Below are 18,848 nucleotides of genomic sequence, written 5' to 3'. Positions count from 1 at the left end.
TGGAATGTATCATCTTCCTTAACATTCCCCCGCAAGCGAATGGAGGGCAGCACCATAAGCTTGGATTTCAAGAAGACAAACCGAGTGGATGAGAGGCCCTTAGTAAATATATATATATATGCAACTTGATCATCAGTTGAAATAAACTTGACAGTGATATCACAATTAACAACTTTTTCTCTTACAAAATGATAATCAACTTCAATATGTTTAGTTCTAGCATGAAAAACTGGATTTGAGGCAATGACACTAATATTATCACACCAAATCACTGGCACCGTAAAGAGAGGGATGCAGAGCTCTTTGAATAGCATCCTTAACCAATATAATTTAGCAGTTGTAATAGTTAGGGATCGATACTCAGCTTCAGTACTTGACCTAGAAACGACTGATTGTTTCTTTGCACTCCAAGATACAAGATAAACTGCAAAACCTGAGGTGGATCTTCAATCATCTGGGCTCCCAACCCAGTCAGAATCACAATGCGCTTGTAGCTGAAGCCTACCCTTGGTGTAAAACACAAACCATCACCCACAGTACACTTGAGATAGAGTAAGACCCTTTTGGCAGAGGCCCAATGAGTGGAGGTAGGAGAATGGAGGTGTTGGCACAATTGATTAACAGAAAAGGCAATCTCTAGTCTAGTGAGTGTGGAATATTGGAGGGCACCCACCACATGTCGATAAAAGCTAGGTTCTGGTAAGTGTTCACCATCAAACTGCGACAACTTCACACCACTACCACATGGGGATTTAGCAAGCTTGGAACCATCCATATGAACTCGTGACAGTAGGTCTGCAATATACTTGGATTGACTTAGGTGCAATCCATGAGAAGTATGTGTGGCTTGAATCCCCAAGAAGAATAAAAGATATCCCAAATCCTTTAAAGGAAACTCTTGCTGCAAGTGAGATATTAGTGCACTAATAACCTTGGAGTGAGTTCCTATCACAATTATATCATCAACATAGATGAGTAGAAACAATTTAATAGCACCATCGTGATAAAGAAACAAGGATGAGTCAACAAGAGAAGCTGTGAAGCCTAGCTCCAAGAGAAAGGTAGAAAGCCAATTAAACCATGCTATAGGAGCTTGTTTCAAACCATAGATGGATTTGTGCAGCTTACATACAAACTCTGGATGCTCCTTGTCAATGAAACCAGGCGGTTGCTCTATAAAGACATCTTCTGCCAAATATCCATGTAAGAAGGCATTGAAAACTTCCAATTGCCCTATTGACCAATCAAATTGGACAGCCAAAGCCAAGACAATACGGATAGTAGATGGTTTTATCACTGGATTGAAAGTTTCAGTGTAATCTATCCTATTTAATTGCTCAAAGCCTTTTGCCACCAACAGGGCTTTAAATCTTTCAATTGATCCATCAGGCTTTTGTTTAATCTTGTAGACCATTTGTTATGAATAACATTATGTGAAGTAGGTCTAAGACAAAGAGAACATGTATGGTTGGAGAGTAATGCACCAAATCCATGTTGCATAGCCTCCTGCCACCGAGGATCAGTGGCTGCCTTGCGATATGAACTGGGTTCAATCTCTCTAAGGATAGTGTGCAGGACAGTGAGACGATATTTGGAAGATGAGAACATCTTATAATCAGAGAATGACTTTGGCTTGAAGGAACCCGTTTGTGACCGAGTGGTCATAGGATGAGAAAGAGCAAGAGGACTTGGAACAATGGTAGTAGAAGGTGAAGATTCAGTATGAGCTGCATAATTAAAATCTGCAGAAACTGGTGCAGCAGAATTTAATTTTGCTAGAGGTGTGTCTTGGGTAGCTGCAGAATTAAATTCTACAAGTGGGGGGCTTCCAGAATTATCATGTGAAGAGGAAGACACATCATGTGATACTGGAGATGAGGAAAAAGTGAGAGATTCTGTTGGCTGTGGATTGTTCTCGGTAGTAGACATAGAGGCTGAATTTGTAGTAGAAGAAATTACAACAATATGAGGTGAAGGAAAACTTACAGGTATCATCAAGGAAGGCTCATTGTGAGTAGGCATTGTGGTAGCAGCTTTCTCCTTGGCTGGAAAGGAACTCTCATCAAATATCACATGTCGAGATAGGTAGACCTTGTTGGTAGTCGGGTCGAGACACTTGTACCCTGCATAATGATACCCTAAGAAAATGCATGGCTTGGATCTATATTCCAATTTATGTTTGTTGTAAGGCTTAAGCAAAGGATAACTCTTGCAGCCAAAAACATGCATACATTGGTAATTAGGATCCTTGCCATGAAGTTTGGTAAAAAGAGACATTATCAAGTGTAAGAGTAAGAAGCCTATTGATAATATGCACAGCAATTAAGAAGGCATCTACCCAAAACTTGTGTGATAATTGAGAGCGAGCAAAAAGAGTGAGTCCAGTTTCTAAGATATGTCTTAATTTTCGAGAGAATTCCTTTGCAGCCTTATTGGATAGAGCCCATTCTCACTTCTGCCCTCTAGTAGGGTGACATGAGTTTTGAGATCCTTGATAAAGAAATGAGTCGATGTTAGTATAAAATAACAAAAATTGTCTGTACAAAATTTTTGGATAGATAACAAATTTGCTGAAGCAGAAGAACAATGTAAAACATTATGGAGATGAAATTTAGAATGAAAAGAAGATAGAGTAGTTAAACCCATGTTCACTATGGCAAGACCATCACCATTGCCAACGGCCACTGTGTTCTCTTGGTGGAAAGGTTGTTGAATTGATTGGTTTTCAAGTTCATTGGTGATATGCACATTTGCTTCGCTATCGGCGTACCACTGGTCGTCGTACACAACATTAGCTTGGGCCACCATTGCTACAAGTTGTGGTGGAGGGTGGCGTCCTTGATAAGAGTAGTCCATGCGATGGAAGCAATCAAGTGCCTAGTGACTGGTTTTCCCACAAATTTGGCATGGAGGACGAGTGCTAAAATTAGTGAAGTAATTCCCAGGTTCTGCGGATTGAGAGCTGCTGTTGTGAAAATCATTGATGTTAGTGTTGAAATTTTGTTTTGGAGTAGTTGGTCTAGGAGGAGCACGTTGTCCATAAAAGCCAGAGAATGGCTTGAAGTTGGAAGGCCGAAAAAGATGGTTCCATTGCTACTTGTTCTTTGGAGGAAATTGTTGTGATGGTTTCTGGGTGAACAGTGCAAAGCTTGAAGCATTCGTGATATTTGACTATTGTTGAGTAATCAACATTTCATGATTCAAAAGTTCATTTTGAAAATGATCAAACATTAGTGATTTATCTCAGGTAGTAAATGAGACAACAGTGATAAATGCATTGAAAGAAGGATTTAAACCTCCAATGACATATGAGATGAGATCATCATCATCAATAGTCTTACCTATAGTAGCCAATTGATCCGCCAATGATTTAGCATCTTGGAGATATTCAGTACTTGTCTTAGAGCCTTGGCTAAGAGTCTGTAATTGACGCTTGAGATTTGCTATGCGAGATGCTGACTAAGAGGCAAAACAATTTGCAAAAGCAGACCAAACCTGCCTTGATGTGTTGAGTTCATACATCGTGGACAACACTTTGTTTGTGAGTGTGACATTAATCCAACTCAGTAGAAACTGGTCTCTCTTAGTCCATGATCAAGTATTTTCCTCCCTTGATCATCGGTCAGATCTGTTGTGGACATGGCTCAGAACCATCCACAATACCCATTAACTCGTAGCTACGTAATGCTAGATTAAATTGAGACTGCCATTGCAAATAATTGTTGCCGCCTTCAAGTTTGGTAAAGCTACCTTGTGAAATATTGGGGAAAGCAAAGAGGAGAGCGAAAGAGCTAGAAGCCATAGGATCAAATTTAGGTGTAGGCCTTTTTGCTCTGATACCATAAAATAATTTTGAATAACAATGAAAATTTTCCTTGATACAAAAACAGAGTATGCTATAGCATTATATACAGAGGTGCAAAGTGTTTGACAAGGTATGGATAGCTAGACAATCCCACAAATATGGGATTGTCTAGCTACATGAGTATTGGACAAGTATATTGACTTCCTAAGAGAATTGCATTGAGTGAGGATTTCCTTTAGTATTTTCCTTTTCTGCACAACTGTGGTCTGCACATCTTTCCTTTTCTACTGTTGCAGCGCCATGTGTGCTGGACTGAATACTGCACAATCTCCTCTTGCTGCTTTGAGTCTTATTCCAGGATCATGAGTAGCTGAATTTATGCCAACAGATTTGCCAGCTGCACATGGTCCTATATGGAATGTATCATCTTCCTGAACACCTATTCCATATGGTTTCCTCAAATTGTCCCTCATCTTAAGGGTGGAAATCTCTATGGGTATGTTGATTGATCTTTCCCATGCCCATCATGCACTATCACTTCGACAAAGGATGGTGTTACCTCTACTGCACTAGACAATGCACAAACAACCTATACTTGGGGCAATCAACTCTGCCCTTTCTAAAACTATGCTTCTTATGTCACCTGATTTTTTTTTTTTTTTTGAGATTTTCCTTATATATAGGGAAGGAAATGAGCTATTGGGTGTCTGTTGCTAGTGCTCCTATAGGGACACTGTTGAGAATGCTCATATTTCCTGTGATTTCGTTTTAAATGAATAAGTGTTTCCTTGTGATTTTGGCACCTCTCACAAGTTAGAATCAAATTCCAATTGGCAAGCCGCAACACCCCTGTTGGCTGGATTTTCCAGCAAGACACACTCCAAGGGCAGTAAATTAAACAAAGGAAGCACAAAAAAATAAGTGAGGAGAACTAATTCAGAAATTCTGTAGAATATGGGTAAAAACAGAAGAAAAAACAAGAGAGAAAATAAGGGAGAGGAAGAGCTTTTTTTTGCAAAATGACTCTTGAGTCTTTTTTCTTTTTCTTCTTCTTCTTACATTCTTACATACTAATTTTTTTGTAGGTATACCATATAAAAGACAAGAGAAGCCTTTTACAAAATAAGTTCTAGAACCACACACATGGCTTCACAATGCACACATTTTCACCTATTACAAACTAGAGTTTAATAAACACAACCAAAGTAAATATTTAACTAGAATGGCACATTAATTTGTAACATTCTCCCCCTTAATGTGTTGTTCTTGAACTCCTAGTGCTTCTCTGAATTGCTGGAATTTCTCCTTTGGCAGTGCTTTGGTGAAAATGTCTGCTACATACTCCTCTGACCTACAAAACTTATGTTCCACTTCGCTTTCTTCAATTGCTTCTCTAATGAAATGATGCTTTATTGCAATGTGTCTGATCCTGCTATGGTAAACTAGATTCTTTGCCATTGCTATGGCTGATTTGTTGTCAAAATGCAAGTATATAGCCTCTTCTTCCTTCTCACCAATATCTTCAAGTATTATTCTCAACCAAATTGCTTGAAATGTGGCTAATGCTGCGAAAACATATTCGGCTTATGCTTAAGATTGAGCAACTGGGACCAAGAAAACACACCTGAACCAAGTGAAAAAATATAACCTGAGGTGCTTTTCATATCATCAACACAGCCACCCCAATCACTATCACAAAAGCCAAGCAACTTCACCATGGAATTTCTGCAATACCTTATTCCATAACTTGTGGTGCCTTGAATGTATCTAAGCACCCTTTTTGCTGCTACAACATGAAAATGGCTTGCAGAATGCATGAACCTTAATAGCAAACTTGCTGCAAACATAATAGCTGGCCTTGTAGCAGTGAGATATAGCAAGTTTCCAACCAAACTTCTATATAGACTAGCATCCACCCTTTTTCCTCCATCTTCTTTTTTCAATTTTTCATTTACTGCAAATGGTGTAGCCATTGGTTTGCAACCAACCATTCTGAATTTTCTCATAATTTTTTCAACATACATTCTTTGTGAAATGAACACCTCTTCTTTGTCTTGATAAACTTCAATACCAAGAAAGTAATGTAGCAGCCCCATATCACTCATCTTATACTTGTTCACCATATATTTCTTGAATTCTTCAATCATTTTAGCATTGCTTCCAGTTAATATCAAATCATCAACATATAATGCAACAATAAGCAAATCAACATTACATTGGTGCTTTACATACAACGTTGGCTCACTCTTGCTCCTTTTGAAACCACTCTCAGTGAAGTAATTGTCAATATGGCTATACCATGCTCTAGGAGCTTGTTTGAGCCCATACAAAGCTTTTCTTAGCTTATACACTTTCTCTTCTTCACCTTGGATGACAAATCCTTGAGGTTGTTCAACATACACCTCTTCTTTCAACTCTCCATTCAAGAAGGCTGATTTGACATCAAGTTGGTACAATAACCAACCCTTTTGAGCTGCTAAAGAAATTAAAGCTCTCATTGTATCCAAGCGAGCTACTGGAGCAAAAGTTTCATGAAAATCAACTCCGGGCTGCTGTAAGTATCCTTTTGTAGCTAGCCTTGCTGTGTTTCTTTGAACCGACCCATCTACATTGCACTTATCTTTGTAAATCCATTCCACACCAATAATTTCTTTGTCTTGAGGCCTATCAACCAACTTCCATGTTCTGTTTTTTTCAATAACTTCAATTTCATCTTCTATAGCTATTTTCCAATTCTCTTCTTTCATTACTTCTTCAAAGTTTTCAGGTTCAACAACAGAAAAATTGCACCTTGCATAAATATCACTCAAATTCCTCAATCTCATTGGACTTGAGCTTGGAGAAGTTGAGCTTGAGCTTGGAGATGATGGTGAGCTTGGTGATGGAGTTGAACTTGATGATGGGTGAGTGCTATCATCATTGCTTGCACTTCTCTGGGCTGACATTTGCTGCAAAACAGTCACCGGAACCAATTGTTCTTCAACTTGGCCTTGCTCCCAATTCCATTTAGCTTTCTCATCAAATAAGACATCTCGACTGATGATTACTTTGTTGGTTTTCAAGTTGTATAGCCTATAGCCCTTTGACATTGAGCTATAGCCAACAAATATACACTTCTCACTTGTCTTATCTAGCTTGTGTCTTTTCTCCTTTGGAATTTGAGCATAGCAAATACAACCAAACACTTTGAGATACTTGATTGATGGCTTTCTTCCACTCCAAGCTTCAAATGGTGTTTTATCTCACACGGCCTTGGTTGAACATCTATTCATCAAATAAACAACTGTGTATATAGCTTCAGCCCAAAACGCTTTTGATAATCCTTGTTCATGCAACATAGACTTGGCCATCTCCATGACAGTTTGATTCTTCCTCTCAGATACCCTATTTTGTTGAGAAGTATAAGAGATTGTCAATTGCCTCTCCACACCTTCATCTTCAAAGAATTTAAGGAATTGATTTGAGGTATATTCCTTCCCTTTATCACTTCTAAAGACTTTAATAAAACAAACACTTTGCTTTTCAACAAGACATTTAAACTTTTTAAAGATATTAAACACTTCAGACTGTTGTCTCATGAAATAAACCCAATAAAGAGAATGAAATACCTGTTTTGAGAATGAGAATGATAATGAGTTTGCATAGGCCCACAAACGTCAATATGCACCAACTCCAGCATCTTCTTAGCCCTCCATGCTACTCCTTTTGAAAATGGTTGTCGGTGATACTTCCCAAGAGCACAACCTTCACAAACTTCATTCTTTTTACTAATAATAGGAAGCCCTTGCACCATATTTTTCTGATGTAGTAGCTTGAGACTCTGAAAATTCAGATGACCAAATCTTTTATGCCATAACCATGATTCATCAAGTATACTAGCTTTTAAAGCCATGTCTTTTGCATATTTGAAAGTGAGTGGAAAGCTTCTATTTGGAGCCATTTTAACTTCAGCCACAACCAACTTCTTTCTTCCTGCATCATAAAATGTACAAGTACGGCCTTCAAAATGAAGAATATAATCATGCTCCATAAGTTGTCCAATGCTAAGCAAGTTTTGATCAAGCTCCGGAACAAATAAAACTTCACGAATTTTCTTTAGCCCTCTCTTGGTTTCAACTCCAACATTGCCTTTTCCTTTAACATCTACTACAACGCCATTTCCCATCTTCACTTTTGAATGGAATGAAGTGTCTATGCCAAGGAAAATTTCCTTCTCCGGTGTCATGTGATTGCTACAACCACTAGCTAAGAACCATGTATCATTTTTCTTCTCGAAAACATGTTGACAAGCATAGAACAAGTTCCCTTCACTTACTTTCTCCTCGGTGATATTAGCTTGTTGATTGTTTTTCAAGAATCTACAATCCTTCTGCAAGTGGTCAAACTTTTTGCAATTAAAACATTGAGGCTTTCCTTTGAACCAATAATCTTTTTCAACATGACTACTCTTCTTGCAAATATTACATCTTTGAGAAGAGCCTTCCACACTTGGTTTTCTTTCATAGCTGCCTCTACCTCTTCCTCCTGGACTTCTTCCTCTTCCTCTTGCTCTAAAACTTCTACATCCGCTAGTTGAGTCCCCTTCACCTTGTTCATAACTTAATGCTCTCTTTTCAGAATTTTTTGAATTAACAGTGAGCTTAGATTGAAATGCACTCTCTATTGACTTTTCAGAGTGTCATTCCAACCTTTGCTCATGAGATTTTAATGAATCCAACAACTCTTGGACACCTAAACTAGAGAGGTCTTTTGTTTCTTCAATTACAGCCACTATAGGATCAAATTTTTCATGCAAGCTTATCAATATTTTTTCCACAATTCTAGATCAATCATATCTTCACCATAAGCTTTCATTTGATTTGCTAACTCCAAAAATCTAATGGAATAATCTTTCACAGTTTCATTTTCTTTCATTCTCATATTTTCAAAATCTCTTCTAAGAGTTTGGAGTTTGATAGCCCTTACCTTTTTATCTCCTTGAAATTCTTCTTAGAGAATATCCTAAGCCTCCTTAGCTCTTGTTGCTCCCATAATTCTTGGAAAAATAGTTTCTAAAACTCTCATTTGAATCATCCCAACAGCTCCAGCATCTTTGCTTTTGTTCTCCTTCAATTCCTTTTTTTGGGCTTTAGTCAAGGTTGATGTAGATTCAAGTATTTCATATCCTGATTCTACCATCTCCCATAAATCTATGGAGACAAGCAAAATTTTCATCTTTATAGACTAGAAATCATAATTTTCACAAAAGAAAACTGGTACCTGGACATTACTCCAATTTACATTACTGCTTGTGCTGGCCATGGATTCTCCTTCGACTTATCCTTTTCTTTCTCTTCAAATTTCTGCCCAAAACACTTCTTTGAACCAAGCTTTGATACCAAATTCTGTTGGTTGGATTTTTCAGCAAGACACATTCCAAGGTCAATAAATTAAACAAAGGAAGCACAAAGAATTAAGAGATGACAACTGTTGCAGAAATTTTGTAGAATATGGGTAAAAACAGAGGAAAAAACAGGGGAGAAAACAAGGGAGAGGAAGAACTTTTTTCTGCAAAATGACTCTCGGGTCTTTTTTCTTTTCTCTTATATTTTCCTTCTTCTTCTTACATTCTTAAATACTGATTTTTCTGCAACTACACCATATAAAAGACAAGAGAAGCCTTTTACAAAATAAGTTCTAAAACCACACTCGTGGCTTCACAATACACACACATTTTCACCTACTACAAACTAGAGTTTAATAAACACAACCATAATAAATATTTAGCTAGAATGACACATTAATTTGTAACAACCCCAATTCTTCCCATCCTACTTCAACCACATAACCCCATGTGCTTCACTCAGCAAGTCATGATTTACTTAAACTCTCCCAATAAAAAAACAAAAGCCTAAGGATGCCAAGCACCAATATCCTTTGGCTGCTCTCCATTCGGATGTTCCTCTCACTACAGAATAAAAAGCCTTACTTGATAAAAAAAAATTTGATACAAATAATGCAGAGCAGAGGTATTACGAGCGGTTTGAGAAGCAAAAGTTATTGATTGAGCGCAAAATCCATTTAGTTGATCTTAAGGATGAGTTTCAACTTATTCCTCGCATTTTGACATAACGTAAGTGGGAATATTTTGCTCGTCCCCGTATTATAGTGTATGTCGAGCAAGTTCAAGAGTTATATTAATTGCAACATCTCCAAATTCAATGTCGATCCTCTTTCATTCACCACCATTGTTCAAGGGAAAGTGATTTTTTGTGGATCGATTCTTGCTGAGTGAAATCACTTACATTCCTGCTTTCCATTTCCTTTCGTTGCAATGTGCCTTGGTTTTGGAGCGAATTGGGTTCTTCTTTGGTTATGAACTCTCACCAACCATATTTGAAAAAACTCACAGTGGAACAAATATTGGGGGAAAAAAAAATTGTATATGTAATGAAACTCACTATAAAGACTCCAAACATGTTCCAGATGGACTGATGACCTAATAAGAAACCATGAAGATCAATAATAACCAAAATGCCAAAAAAAAAGAAAAAAAGTCAAGAAAGCACCAAAAAATTTAAGTAATCCCGAAAGCAAAAAAAAAAAAAAATCAAACTAGCCATAAAAGATGAAGCATAAGCTAGAAACAAACCAAGGAACAATAATAGATATGCAAAACAAAACGGGCAAAATATCAAACACATGATGAGCAGAGAAAAACCCAACAATATAAAACCCTAAAAATGAGCGAAAGAAAAGAAAAGAGCAGCAGATTAGTGAAATAAAACAAAGAAAATAGGATCATACCTCAAAAAATGGAGAAATACATGGAGATAGGAAAGTTTGAAGAGAGACCCACACCGATACAACCTTTCCAGAAAATCAGTTCACTATATAAGAAATAGAGTTACAAAAAGCTCACTCATACAACATATTTATAGCTTCTTAGAAACGTCTGGAAATTTCTTCTACTTGGTCTTTGATATATCAGAACTCTGATAGGCTTCAGTCTTCATAAGATATATAAATTTTTTATGATGCACAACTTTACTCTAGGAGACAAAGAATAGCATGACGGTTATAAACATAGTTTCTAACCACTCCTAGCACAAGGTTATATGACCTAAATTTGTTACAAATAACTTACAAAAAATCCCTTTAAATAGACTTGAGAAACTTGAGTAGCAAAAAAGAGATCGAATTCCAGGATTGTGTGGAAGTCGCAATTTCATTCGAACGGTACTAGGTTAAACCTTGAAAACAAGGTTTCCTTTGAGTAATGCTTCTAAATTGTCTTTGGAATGAAAATTGGAACAAGGTCCCGGGTTCTGTCTATTCAAATATATATTGGAATGTAAAGAGAACGAAGCTCTCACGAAAGTTTTTTGATAGGGTTCGTTCAAACACTACTTGGAACGAACCTCTCGGCTAAGTTATTTTTCTTCACTCATTTGAACGCCACTTGGAATAAACCTCTCTAGAATTCTTCATTCAAATGCCCATTGAAACGGGACATACTAGAATGCGTCATTGTCTATATAGAAGCAGACTCATTCGAATAGCTAAAAACTCGTTCGAACCGGGACAACAAAATCTGTTTATAAAGCAATTATAATACATGTTTTAATTACCAAATTTAGCCAACATAAAAACTAACATATTGCTCTATAAAAAAAATAAATAAAAAATTGCTGGAAGCTTTTTTGTAGACATTGTCAATCCAACATAGTTAAAAGTCTTGCACTATAGTCATCACTGTACAATTTATGCCATTAAAAAGTAATGTTGATAACATTTAAAAATAAATCATCTCAACTTCATAAATAATTATAACATTTGAATCAAACTCTAATGAGAAATTTTCATTAATCCAACAAAATTTTACAATGGAATAAAATGCAACCACATTTTTTAGAGAAACACAGCATCTACAAACATTACAACTACTAACAAAGCATTCTCATGGGTTACAAGCATTCTAATAGTTATACATTCAATCTACACTTTGTCAAGAGCTTAATCTTGAATTGGATTTTGTAATCGATGTAAGCTGCATATAAAGACTTTTCTTGGAGATGCTACTTCCTATGCGTTTACTAAAAGTAATTCTATTCATCACCCTTTATCCCAGCAAGACTTTTATAGCGTGGTCTTCCAACAAAAAAATAAATCCTTATGCATCAAATGATGTAACAAATTACGCTACATAAGCATTAAGGGATTATGAGTGATATTGGGTGATGTATAACATTACTCAAAATTAATTCTCATGCACCAAATGCTATGGCAAACCACACTATATGAGCATTAGGGGATGATGGATGATAGTGGGTGATATATAACAATACTAAAAATTAATTCTTATGCACCAAATGCTACAAATACCATGTCACGTATGCTTTGGTGTAGAGAGATGAATAGAGTTACTCGCTAGATAGCTTTACTTGCTACATAGCTTTACTCGTTACATAGCTTTACTCTTTGAACATTACTTATAAACTTTAAATGATCCAAGGCCGACTAGATCATTATGCCGACTATAAACCTGATGAATAGTCATGGGTTAGCGGATGTTTTGTAATGGTTGATTAGTATGTTGTTGGCGTATGTAACTTTAGCTTCGGCTATAATTTGCTTTCAGAGCTTTTTGCTCTGTTTGTAAGAGCTCTTGCCCGCGACCTTTTATCAAGGAATATGTAATTTTTTCAACAAAAAAAAAAGGGCAATCGCCCTAAGGCCCCCCATTTAATAAGGCCTCCAAATATAGTACAATGTGGAAGAGTTTCCAGGCATATAGAAGAATTGTTACTATGGTAAAGGCAGTAAAAGTGATTGTGTTTGGAAATGCACTTGTCACGGAGATGAAAAAGCTTGGAAATCAATGGCCGGCCAGTGACTAGAGATGTGCTTCACCGAAATTTGCTACAAATGTGAAACTGATGAGGACGATGATATTCAAAAATATTGTCTTATAATAGCCCGTGAGGCTATTGTGCGTATCATAGATAGTGTTTGGGTTGTGGAGATTCAAAATTGCATCTTTGGCATTGTTCGGAGGGAGCATTTTACCCAATTTGATTGTTATATCAAAGAAGATATATCGTTAAAAAAAAAAAAAGGCCCCCAAATAATAATGGATAATAAATCTTTAAGTCTAGTTAATACTCTTAATTAAGGCCTCTAGTTATAGTATGATATTTTTTTGAAAAGTTGAGATTCTTATTCAAAAAATCACAGTGAAAAAGTACAATCATGGAGGGGGAATGACTTCCTCCCTCCTTACAATACCATAAATGCATGGTGGAATCTCCTCCCTCCATGAAACATCTATGACATGATCGGTAACATATTTTGCTAACCCGTGCGCCGCGAAGTTTGCTTCCCTTGGGCAGTATAATACACACACATTACCCATAGACTGCATCTCATTCTGAATATCTTCTATGAAGTGGCCATAACTGCTTCGACATGGATCCGGAGAAATAATTGCCTTGATAATCTGCTGAGCATCTCCTTCTAGTATACATCCCGCCCCACCCAGCTCCTTACCCATCGTCATGGCATACACCCCAGCCATAGCTTCAGCTGTAGCCGGATCAAGGAGCTGCTGGATTGTGATACTCCGAGCTGCATAAACTTTGCCCATTGAGTCTCTTACTATAATCCCCAATCCAACACATCCTTTGTTCTTGGAAACTGTTGCGTTCCAGTTCACCTTCAATATATGCCGAGTAGGTGGCTGCCATTTAGCACTTGATAACTCCTGCTGAACTGGCGCATTATCATTTGTTCCATCCGCCTTTTCATTTGCTTTCCTATATTACTCCAAAGAAATGCCTACATTCCGGACCAACTGGTTTGGGGGAGTAAAAATCCCTCCATGAATCACCGTGTTTCTTCTGCGTCAAATCTGCCTGGAAATGACGGCAAATATTTCTAACTCCTCCAGTTCGCATCTCCCCATCATTGCTTCAAATACATTATAAAAAGAAATCTCTTCACACACCCTTTTTTGAAACTTGATTATGCTACCGCCCCAGACATCTTGGGCTGTGGGGCAGCTCCATAGTATGTGTTCTGTCATCTCTTCATATCGTTCACATAAGGGACATAAACTTGTGTTAATCACACCCCTTTTAAACAAATTAGCCCTTGTAGGGAGGAGATTATGGAAAGCTCTCCAAGTGAACATTTTAACAGCATTTGGAACCTTTAAATTCCAGCAAGCTTTCCACACCAAACTATTTGTGTTTGGACCAGACCCTCCGCCAATTTCCATAGCCTGAAACTCCACCTCCATGTGATATGCACTCCTAACAGAGAATTCACCATTAGAAGTACATCTCCAAATCATGCGATCTTGTGGACTAAGTGGGCTAAGCAGAATATTTTTTATTAAATCTGCCTCCTCCTTAATAAAAATGCTATCCACAAGAGGGCCATTCCATGCTTTCAAGTCTTGGTCAATAAGCTTCACTACTCTTGCTTGGGCCGGCAACACCCGAACTGGAGTTTGTATGGAGAAAGTTATTGGCTGCGGAACCCATTTATCCCCCAGATTCTTACGTCTCTGCCATCCCCTATTCGCCAAATAAGCCCTTACTAAGAACCAGTTTTGCAGATAAGATACTTCTCCATGCAAAAGAAGGTCGTTTCCCCATATTTGCCTCCAAAATCGAAACATTGGGGTGGTACTTGGCTTTGAAAATTTTTGCTACCAGAGATTCCGGGTTTTGTAACATTCGCCAAAGCTGTTTTGCTAAAAGTGCCTTGTTAAAAGTCACCAAATCCCGAAAACCCAATCCTCCATTCGCTTTTGCTTTTCCCATCCGTTCCTAACTCATCCAATGAATCTTTGAAGTGTTCTCCTTGTGCCCCCACCAAAACTTTTGCATCATCCCATTAATCTCTTTGCATAACACCCCCGGAAGTTTGAAGACGCTCATGCAATAAGTGGGGATAGCTTGGGCCACCGCCTTCAATAATACTTCTTTCCCAGCTTGTGATAGAAATTTAACCTTCCAATTATGAATAAGTTCCACACCTTATCTTTTACGCTCTTGAAAGCTTGCACCCTCGACTTTCCTGCCAAAGTGGGTAGCCCCAAATATTTATCGTAGCTATTTGATGCTGGGAGACCTGACAATTGGGAGATCTCGGCCCTTCTTTCGTTAGGAGTGTTGCGGCTAAAAAATATAGAGGTTTTCTCCTTATTTAATTTTTGGCCTGAAGCAAGTTCATACTTTTCCAATATTTTTGTGAGTCGTCTCCATTCCACCATATTTGCTTTACAAAAGAGGAGACTGTCATCTGCGAAAAAAAGATGATTGATACGCGGACCATTTTTCGATATCCCTCTACTTTCAGCTCTTCTCAGCATTGCACTTAAAGCCTCTGCACAAATAAGAAACAGATATGGTGATAATGGGTCACCTTGTCTTAAACCCCAAGATGGAACAATGTGTCCCATTGGTGAACCGTTAACCACCACAACGTAAGTGACAGAGGTAATACACTCCATGATTAAATCAATCCACCGCTTTGAAAAGCCCATTTTTACCATGACTGCCTCCAAAAAAACCCACTCCACCTGGTCATAAGCCTTACTCATATCAAGCTTTATGCCTATAAAACCCACCTTACTCCACATTCTAGTATGCATTGAATGTAGAGTTTCATATGCAGCTAGAATGTTGTTAGTTATCAATCTGCCTGGGAGAAAAGCACTCTGATTACATGAAATAACATGAGGTAGTATGGGTTTGAGCCTGTTTGCCAAGACCTTGGAGATTAATTTATACATCACATTACACAGACTAATCGGTCTGTAATCCATCACACATACCGGGTTTTTAATCTTTGGAATAAGAGCAATGTTAGTAGCATTAATACTTCCATCCAAAGGAGCACCATTTAAAAAGTTTAAAATTGCATGGCATACATCCGGACCCACAGTGGCCCAATTTTGTTGATAGAATTTTGCGGAAAAACCATCCGGACCCGGGGCCTTCATAGGTGCCATCTGATCAAGTGCTTGCTTCACTTCAATTGCCGTAAATTCTCTTGTCAGATTTTGGTTCATAGTAGATGTCACCTTGCTCTCCAAGCCACTGGTGCAGTCTTCCATTCCACTCGGCTTGGCTGATGTAAATAAGGCTTGGAAAAAACAGGCAAAAGCATTACCCACGGCAGCTGGCGAGTTGCACACCTGTCCATAAGCATCCTTAATAGAAATCACCTGATTCCTCCTCATACGTTGTTTGGCACACGCATGGAAATAAGTTATAGTATGATATTAATATTATACACAAGACATGAAAAAATCTGTCCTCACTGTCATAATATATATATTTTTTAAGGGAATCTTTCATATTCATTCATTGAAAAAAGATCAAGAGCATAAAGCCCATTACATCAGAGAGCATAAAGCTCTGATAGATTATGGTCAAAGCTATGAGGTTGACGTTACAACGCCATAGAGACAAACATAAAAATCATACAATCAAATCCTATCTATGACTTTAATATCCGCTAACCCATGTCTAAACTTCAGTTATAGAACAAATCTGCTTCAGGCAGACTCAATTTAATACATATGTAGCCCATGTTTCCCAGCTTTTATTTTCTCGGCCATAAGAGCAAAACCCATACACCGAAACTAATCCTCTTCGACCCAAAGACCAGGACAAAAATCTTCACCCCAAATATCGCTCATGAAAGCAGATCAATAAAAAATTCAGCAAACAGCTACAACAACCGAGGCGAGAGAGGCGAAGCGCACTGGTCGGCGCGTGGGGGACGAGATGGAGTTGTTTTACGTTGATGGGCAACTGAGGAACCAGAGAGCACGGTGGGCCGGCGTGTGGCTAAGCGAAACTAGTTGAGAAGACTAGATCTATATTTGAAAAACTAGATCTGAAGCCCAACTAATTTCAGGGAGGCGCAAAGCAGTGTAACATGGTAGAGGTGGGGAAGGAGGCAGCACAACATGAGCAAAGGAATGGCCGGAGCAATTGGATTGGTTGGAAAAACCAAAAAAATAAATTGAAAAAAGAAAGGAAAAAACAAGAAGGGGTGGGGGAGGAAAGAATACGGGAGTAGGGGGGAGGGGAAAGGAGGAGGGACCCACAGTTTTTTCTCCTTAAGTTTTCTCTCTAGAGCAGGTTGTCATACTAACTTAAATAAGAGGTAATTCGTTCAATGAAGAAATGATTCATTCAAAAAAAAGTCCTTATTGTCATAAATAGTTGGGGTTTGATATCTTTAATTATGATTTTCTCTCATAGACCCAAAACTTCTTGAACGAAAATCTGAGGATTTCATTGATTAAAGATCACCAACATAAAGCTCTTTCAGAACAGAGCAAAGAACTCTTATAGCACAAAGTATAAAGTTCTGCAAAATCATAGCCACGGGCTATGAGGTTACAAAGTCATAAATACAAATAAAAATTCTTACAATCAAGACATAAATCTTCCGTTAACCCATGTACAAACAATTAAAGAGCAAATTTGCTCCAAGCAGACTAGATCTAAGATATGGGTAGTCAAATTTCCTAACAAAATTTATTTAAACCGGCCATGAGAGATAACTCCTCACACCGAAACTATCCAGGGCGTGAGAAAAAACTCTCACACCTAATTATTCATACTCGCTTCATGGGGACATATCTAGAGAGAAAAACCACATATTCAAAACAAAAAATACAAACAAATAACCAGCAAGCAAGCGACAGTGGCCAAGGAGGAGATGAATGCACAACACGATGAAAGGTGGATGGACACATAGTGGAGAGGCCGAAGTTGCTAATCTCGTCGGAGAACACCTAAAAAATTAATAAAATAAAATAAAATAAAGTAAAATAAAGAGGGAGGGGGAGTAGAAGGGGAAGGGGAGAGGAGAAGGGAGCAGTCTAAGATCTGTTTATGAGGAGAAGGGAAGAGAGGCTAGGGTTTCACAAATAAAGTGATTTTGAATCCAAAACTTCTTGAAAATTGATAGCATTAAACAATAATTAATTCAATAGCATTAAACACATTGCAAGATTGTGTTAGTGCTTATAATTGACGCATTGTAAGATTATTTTTATAATATTTTCTTTTAGAGTTCCCACTTAATTTTCATGTTGCATATATTTGTTTTCTTTTCTAAAATTGCTTAAGAATTTCTTAAAAAGATGGATAGTATTTTTTTTTTTTTTTAATTTTTAAATATGGAACTTCCATTGATGAAATTTCATGAACATAAAGCTCTTACATCATAGAGCATACCGTTCTGAAAAATCATAGCAAAAAACTATGAAGGTTACAAAGTCATAAAAATGACTTCAAGGTTCTGCTAACATTTGTACAATTACATTTAAGAAACAAATCTGCTTCGTACAAACTAGATCTAAGACATGGGTAGCCCAAATACAAAACAAAAATAAAAAACAACTAGAAACTAAAAAACCGGCCATGTGTTAAGCCCCCACACCATTCTACTCAATCCTCAACCCGAAGGCTAGGATAACAAATCCATCTTCAACCCGAAGGCCAAGACAAACAAAATAAAAAATAATAAACAAAAACCCCACAAGCAGTAGCAGAGGAGCACGATATCATAGATATCCTTTCAGAAGACACGTCTTGGTTGAAGAAGACGATCAGATCTAAGGTTGAAGATACCAGATCTAAGGTTGAAGAGACTAGATCTGGATCTAGATCTACAAATTAGATTTAAAGCAACTCGCCAGAAATAGAGACTGATGGAGCCTACAGAGAAGACACCCCAGCACTGCTACCGTGAAAGGGAAGGAGGGAAGATCTAGATTGATCTTCCCTCCTCTTGAAGTTCTTCTTGATGTTGTCTAGAAAAAGAGAGAGATGAATTTTAGAGAAAAGATAGAATCGATATTAATACTATGTTATCCCCACATCTTCTCCAACTTCAATTTTTGAAAGTCTCATAGTTCAAAATGGAAAAAACATAAAATAATAAACGGATTTGGCTTACATGCTGTTATTAAAATAACAGCATGTATGTTGTAGTTTAATCAACGGTCAAGATTGAATTTCTCAAAATC

The 18,848-nt window shown here is 37.6% G+C and overlaps 1 pseudogene; it reads right to left on the bottom strand.

Moving 5' to 3' along the window:
- Positions 1-3,221: 3,221 nt before the first annotated feature.
- Positions 3,222-3,336, bottom strand: LOC132180173 (small nucleolar RNA Z247; annotated as a pseudogene).
- Positions 3,337-18,848: the final 15,512 nt, after the last annotated feature.

This window comes from Corylus avellana, chromosome ca4 (assembly GCF_901000735.1).
Source record: "Corylus avellana chromosome ca4, CavTom2PMs-1.0".
Lineage (NCBI taxonomy): Eukaryota > Viridiplantae > Streptophyta > Magnoliopsida > Fagales > Betulaceae > Corylus > Corylus avellana.
This window is presented reverse-complemented; position numbering and strand designations above follow the sequence as displayed.